Source organism: Amblyomma maculatum, unplaced genomic scaffold (genome assembly GCF_055883805.1).
Source record: "Amblyomma maculatum isolate TAMU_Amacu unplaced genomic scaffold, ASM5588380v1 scaffold_65, whole genome shotgun sequence".
Classification (NCBI taxonomy): Eukaryota; Metazoa; Arthropoda; class Arachnida; order Ixodida; family Ixodidae; genus Amblyomma; species Amblyomma maculatum.
The window spans coordinates 138,265-145,313 of record NW_028146790.1 but is presented as its reverse complement, the minus strand read 5'-3'; positions in this window follow the sequence as shown (position 1 = coordinate 145,313).

Genomic DNA, 7,049 nt, shown 5'->3' with positions numbered 1-7,049 from the left:
ACGACGGAGGCAGAACGACGCTCGGATAAGGCAGAAAAATGGACACCGTAACTGTTCAGCCAACTATACTTGACATGGATTTCTACTGTAAAGTTTTACGTTAACTGATATGTTACGGCATCCTCAAACACCTTATCATAGCATCGTTCTGCCTCCGTCGTCGTTAGCCTAGTCTTTCGTCGCGTGTCATGTAAACGCATTCTGGGGCTCATTTCTTCTGGCACCTGTGTGAACATAAAGGGCCTTCAAGTGAATTCGGTAAGCACAAGGATAAGAATCACCATGGCTTGAGGGATTTCACTAAGGGCATAGATGAGTGAATCTGTGCTGCATAGAAAGCCAGGCTTTATTAATTCACGATTACTTACATAGACGCTTCATAACAATGCATATCTTGAACTGTAGGAAAGCGAGCACCGCTCATTCGTCACGGTCTTCATGAAATCCTCGTGATAACGAGATGACCTGACCGTAGGTATCCAAACGAGACGCAGTGAGATTATAAAACGGTAAAAGATTTTGCCAACAAGCTAAGTACATATCAGTGTCAAAGTAGGATGGACAGTTTGGCGAGTTGGTACAATTGCATAGTGGGTGGAACAGCGCGAAAAGACGAAACACACAAGAAGAGCTTTTGTGCGTCTCTTCTTGTGTGTTTCGTCTTTTCGCGCTGTTCCACTCAGTGTCAAAGAACAAAGAAAAACGAACGGAATAACTAACGCTAGCGTTAGAACACCCAGCTGTAAGAGCTTAGGTAAGGAATTCAAATTTGTATTGCTACTATTTAGAAGCTAATGCGTCTGAGAAGTGAAAATATCTGCGCTTCAATAAACCTCACCCTGTTCACGATTCCATTATTTTACTCGCGCTTCATTTGTCACTGAGAGGAGTCAGTGTGAGGCTACAAATTTGCAACTTCAGCATTTAACATGTTCATGAGAATGATCCCATTGACAATATGAACATCCCTGTGATACCAGCTAAAGCACATTCAGCGAACGTTGGTGCGGTAATGCGACCCAGTAAGCAAAACACGCAGCAAAGGGAGCGGAACGGAAGGCTTTGCGCAATGCGACACGCGTCTTGGAACCGATAAAATCTCACCTTCACCGTTCAATTAAAACAGATGCAGCGATACGCCGCTCATGCAGGCGTCTATCCGTAAAACAAGCCACCACTTTTGCGACATGCCTGGGAGGCCGAGCTGGCCGAGCCGAGCCGCCGAGCTGTGACGCAGCATTGTCCCATCGTGCGGAAATGCGCACATGCAGTGGGAATCAGTTTCTCATCGAGCACACACAGTCTTCGCCTTACTGTAAAGCTCTACTACAACCAGCAGAACGAAATACTTACTATTTGACGCAGATAACCCACTCTGTACGCAGCACGCAACGATGAACGTTGAACCGTGGCCGATGACGCATCCATCCCGGAGATGAAAAATCTTTGGTCTGAGCCAAGAAGGAAGGAAACAACTTAGAAGAGGCCCTTGCCATTCACAATGAATTGGAGAAAGTGCGGCGGAAGTGACGTCAAAAGTTAGGGTTAGCCAAATCGGGCCATTAGCAACGGCGACGCTGTTGCCATGAAAACTCGGGCCACTAGCAACAGCGTTGCTAAGGGCCCTAGATACGTGAACGTCGCGGAGAAAAAAAAATACAGAGGGTAAAGAAGGAGGAGACCGCGCCGGATTAAAAAAAAGAATGACGTCAGGGCCTCTCTTAAGTTCTTTCCTTCCTCCATGGTCTGAGCCTTATCTGAGCTTTGGGCTACTACGCAGCGGATTCTAAATGGTTGTGAGAGGTCGTTAGAAAAAAGTTCAAATATTATTTTAAATGACACGTTTTTTCTTACGCTTGAAACGAAAACTGCATTCATTCCTGAGCGTCAATATTATATTTACTTTCTAGTTCTTTGGACTAATCTTATTTGTTCGTGCTTTAATATTTTACCACACAGTTCGCAGGGCCCTTTGCATCGTTCATCATCATCATCGAGTTGATGCTGCTGATAATAGGCAGCGCACGCGTTTTCTTCCAGGTAACGGAACCTGTTAAATTGACCTTGGACAAACTATGGTCAACACATACTACGTCATTCATTACCAGCACTTTCAAACAACCTCGAACATAACGGAATTTGCATTAACCACACGAGTATTTCAAGAATTAGGTGTTTCCTTTCTGAGAAAGCAACAGACAACCAATACTAATTAATGCTTAGAAATAATAACATGCAAATATGTTGTAACACCGATTGCCTTGATGAATATGTATCTATATGCACTTTCCATTCTACTTATAAATTAGTATAGTTATTGTTTTTCCTTTGTACTTGCAGCATGCAAGAATTGTACAAGTTCCACAAGAGAGCTTTGCAAGACCACTCCATATTTTGTATCCGTTTATATTTTATATTGTTTGCTTTGTTCTATGAAAGCCATGAGTACGTTTTATATAATATCCACCTGCGTGTCGTCACTCTATGCCATGAAAAAGGGGGCTTGAGCGCAATCAAGTCAACATGTTTCACTTTTTGCTCAAGCCTCCTCCGTTTATTTGATTTCTGACAGAAAATAAACAGCATTTGAATTTGAATAACAGATATGGAGTACCTAAAGGTACTTTGAAAGTAATAGTTTACCAGGGCTCACCTTCGGGAACGCGGTTTTGTGTTTAAGAGCAGAATTGTAGTCGGGGATAGAAATAAATCAAAGATCTGTGGGCAGGTTAGCATTTGGAGCCCACAGCAAAACTACAAACGAAGAAGTACAGAGAGACATGAACTGGGCGTCTTTTGAGGCACGAAAGGCTCAGAGCAAATTTATAGTACGCAGAACGCCTCAGTACAATGGACGACAATAGGTTGGCAGCAAAACTTTTTAAATGCTTATAACAAAAGGGCATTGACGAATAGCGGCGGAAAAGGGCCAGAAAACTAACCAGTACGTATGTGGAAGGCAGGACGGAGAAATAAAGAACATTAAACGAGAGGTAAAGAGCACAGAGGCTAAAAAGTGGAATAATTCAATGGAAAGAAGCCGACCCTAGACATAAATTGAAAATGGAAAACTCGGATTAAGAAGGAAAACGTTTATGGCAACTCAAGAGGCAGCAGCCTTCTTTTTGAAGATAGATCAGGATCTCAGAACCAGAAGTTAAAGGACGTTTAATCAAGGAGATCAAGCTTGTGCTATGTGCGGTAGATGCCGAGAAACAACTAAACTTCTTATACCGGTGTGTGGCAGTATCCGTCCAGATGTCGATGCGGACATAGTCACTCTAGCCGAGGTCCTGGGGTTTAGAGGCAACAAAGGAAGCTTCAACGAATCGGCGGTGGAGGTAAGCCAGACACGTTTGGAAAAATGGTGGATGATTAGCAGGGAGGAAACACATCAAAGCTAAACCGAAATTAAACATCGGTATTTAAAGATAACGCTGCACTAAAACGAATGTCGTTAAAGCTAAAGGATAATATAAGTTTAAAAAATTCACAGTAGCTTACTGTAGTTAAGCCTAAGAGATTGCGAAAGCAAAAGAGGCGAAGTGTCTCCAGTGGAAGACGACACCACCTATTAGGGTGCCTCAATGCGCTCCCTCGCGCCTTCGAAGGGTGGAGACAACTCCGCCATATTTTGGCCCACCCTTCTCATAGCGCTTCAGGAGCGTTCCTTGAACCTAATCTTGAACTGGCGCCAAGGAACACCACGCGACAGGAGCGATGGCGTACCATCCAAACGCTCACTTCTCGGAGAAAGTGTGAGATACTGCGCCTTTTCCCCAGAAGTCTCATCTTGTCTAGCGTTCCTGCCATCTGCAATCCCAAACTTGAACGCGCACCAAGGAACGCCACGCGACAGCCGCCGCAAAAACGGGACACACTTCCGTGGGCTCCAATATGGAGGCGTAGAGGCGTCACTGACCCTTTCAAAGAATGTCCCCACCCTCTGAAGCGGCGGAGGGAGGCGCGTGCATCGAGGCACCCCACCAGGACGTATGGATGGAATATAGGAGCGTCCCCTTTGAAACAGGGTGGTAGCAGCAGCTAACATGCTCATTTATCTCCCTATATCTTAATTATTGATTAAGGTTGGTTAACTAAACCATCAATCTATTTAATAAACTTTCGTTGCTACATTTGTTGAACCTGTTAAACCACAGCGCACCTAGTGGGAGAAGCGCGAAACGCCCGGCGTGGCTACGAGCCACGCTACGCTAAAGAACCGACTTGGTCGCCCATCTTTGCCTCGCTTATGACGTCACACCATGGATGGATGGATGGATGGATGGATGGATGGACGGACGGACGGACGGACGAACGGATGGACGGACGGACGGACGGATGGACGGACGGATGGATGGATGGATGGATGGATGGATGGATGGATGGATGGATGGATGGATGGATGGACGGATGGGTTGGTGGGTGGGTGGGGGGATGAATGAATGAATGATTGAATGGATGGATGGATGGATGGATGGAATATAGGAGCGTCCCCTTTGAAACGGGGTGGTAGCAGTTGCTATCATGCTCATTTCCCCCCTATATCATAATTATTGTTTTAGATAGGTTGAATATACCATCATTCTATTTATTGAATTTTTGTGTCTACATTACTAACATTATGTCGCTTTCCTGCTTTTAAGCCACCAATCTTCCAGTCGTTTTTTGTTAGCTTCCAGCGCAGGTTTTTTCCCTCGGTCACTAGTATCTCAACCCCAGAGCTTGAGGAAGAGTGACTACGCCTTCATAGACGTCCGGTTGAATACCATTACATTCGAGTATAATATGGTCAATTGTTTCAGTGGAGTTACCACATACTGCAGATGCGTCATCTTCATCGATAAATTTCTTTTTGTAGCTGCGTGTTCTAAGGCACCCTGATCTAGCTTCAAAACATAGGGCGCTGCCTCTTGAGTTATCAAAGAAAGCTTCCCACCTTATCTGCCTTTTCTACTTTCGGTATAGTTACACACTTTCTTTCGATACCATCTAATTTATCCAATTTCTACATTCTGTGTTTTTCACCTGTTGCTTAACGCTCTTTATTTCTTCGTCCTTGTGGCCAGCATATTTACAGGTTTTGTTTCCTAGTTCTTTTCCTCTATTGTGAGTCAACGCCTTTTATAGGTATTTAAATACTTTAGCTGTCCATCTGTTACTGTTCAATTCCTTCAGGCGTTCTTCATATAATATTTTACTCTGAGCTTCCCGTACTTCGAAATATGTACAACCCATACCTCCCTGTACCGCCTCATTTGTGGTTTTGCCGTGGGGACCTAGTGCTAATAGTCCGACGGCTCAATATTTATTTCTGATGTCGACTGTACCTCGGAGTTTAGGCACAAAACCGCATTTCTGAAGGTACGCCTGGGCACCTTAATTCCTTTCCAAATACCCCTCAGAACCTCATACATGTTGTATCCCCACAATTCCCTATGCTTCTTTATCCCGGCATTTCTTCGCCCTTTTGCCTTAAGTAATTGCTCATGCTTTTCAATGTATGCCAATCTTTCGTTTACCCATACCCTGAGATATTTATATTCTGCTACTCTGGGTATTTCATGGCCTTGTATTTTAAGACCCTCATCAGTTGAGCCGTTGAAAATCACCAGACCCGACTTGACTTAACTGCTCTAAACCTGAAGCCTAGAGCGTACCCTTCATCTCCGCAATACTTAACTAGAGTTTGCAATTCTTCCTGACACCACCAGTTAGACTACAGCGCACCTAGTGAGAGAAGCGCGAAACGCCCGGCGTGGCTACTAACCACGATACGCTGAAGAGCCGACTTGGTAGCCCAGTAGGATTATAAACAGCGCGAACACGAAGACAAAGGACAAGATACAAGAAAGCCACAGTACAAGCGCTGACTCACAACTATGCCTAAGCCCTTTACTCCAAGGCCCAGAAAAAACAAACATGACGAAAACGAAACAGTCACGTGAAATAACCCCTGGGTTCATTTCCTACACAAAAAATCACTTAAAAAGACACCTCTTTGCTTGAAAGAGCAAGACAAGTCTTGCTGACACACTTATTGTCAGTTGAAATAAAATATGATTCCACTATCTCTCTCGTCATCTTCTCTTTGTGGCGATACAAAATCCTAACCTTGTCATACTTAGGAGTGCACTTCTTCTTCTCCTTCTTCATTATTTCACATGAATGGCAATGTGATACCAGAAACGTTTTGTCATTTCCACTTTCCAAGTTGTTCCGGTGTTCCTGTAGTTCCTTATTAATGCATTGTCCTGTTTGTCCTATATAATTGGCTCCACAAGAGAGTGGAAGCCTGTACACAACACCTGTCTTGCATCCAACATATGGGTTTCTATGTTTCACCCCACATTCTTGCTTCTTCGCTTCTCTTTCCCTTTGAATAGCCGGGCAGATCCTCTTCAACTTGAGCGGGGCGGTCAAGGCGACGTCAACACCATACCTCCTGCCTACATTTTTGAGGCCATGCGAAAATTTGTGGACATTCGGTATCACTGCAACCTTCCTCTTCCTCTCAACCATGCTGGGCAGGGATTTCAGTCTGTGCGTTCTTTTAAGGTTCTTCAGCACCCGGCAACTGGCCTCAGTAATAACCGAATCCCGAGAACCGGCCTTTGCAATTCTTGTCACTTGTCTTTCAAAACTCTTGCACATCAAGCCGCCATCTAGTGAACCTCCCGAACCCAAGACTCCGGACTCTGGCGAGTTTTAGCATGGTGCATCTGATCTTGAGCTGGTTAAAAAGCCGCATTCAGCAGCAGATGCATCTCGAGATCTGCCACTGGGGATTGCCGAGAAGATGCGCGTCCACGCTGCTCCGTCGGTGGTGTGTAGTACGCCGCATCTGGAGTCAACTACTGGCGTCTGCAAGGAGCTGCCAACTGATATTCGAGCTGCGAGTGACGCTTCCGGCATTATGGACGGACGCCTCACAAACATCAGAGGTTTCTATGGATAGCAGCGCGCCTTTGAAGCATCCCGCGGAGGAGGAGCTTGGTGGCAGCGAAGATCCAAGCAAGGTATGAGAGGAGGAGGCAAGAGATTGGCTT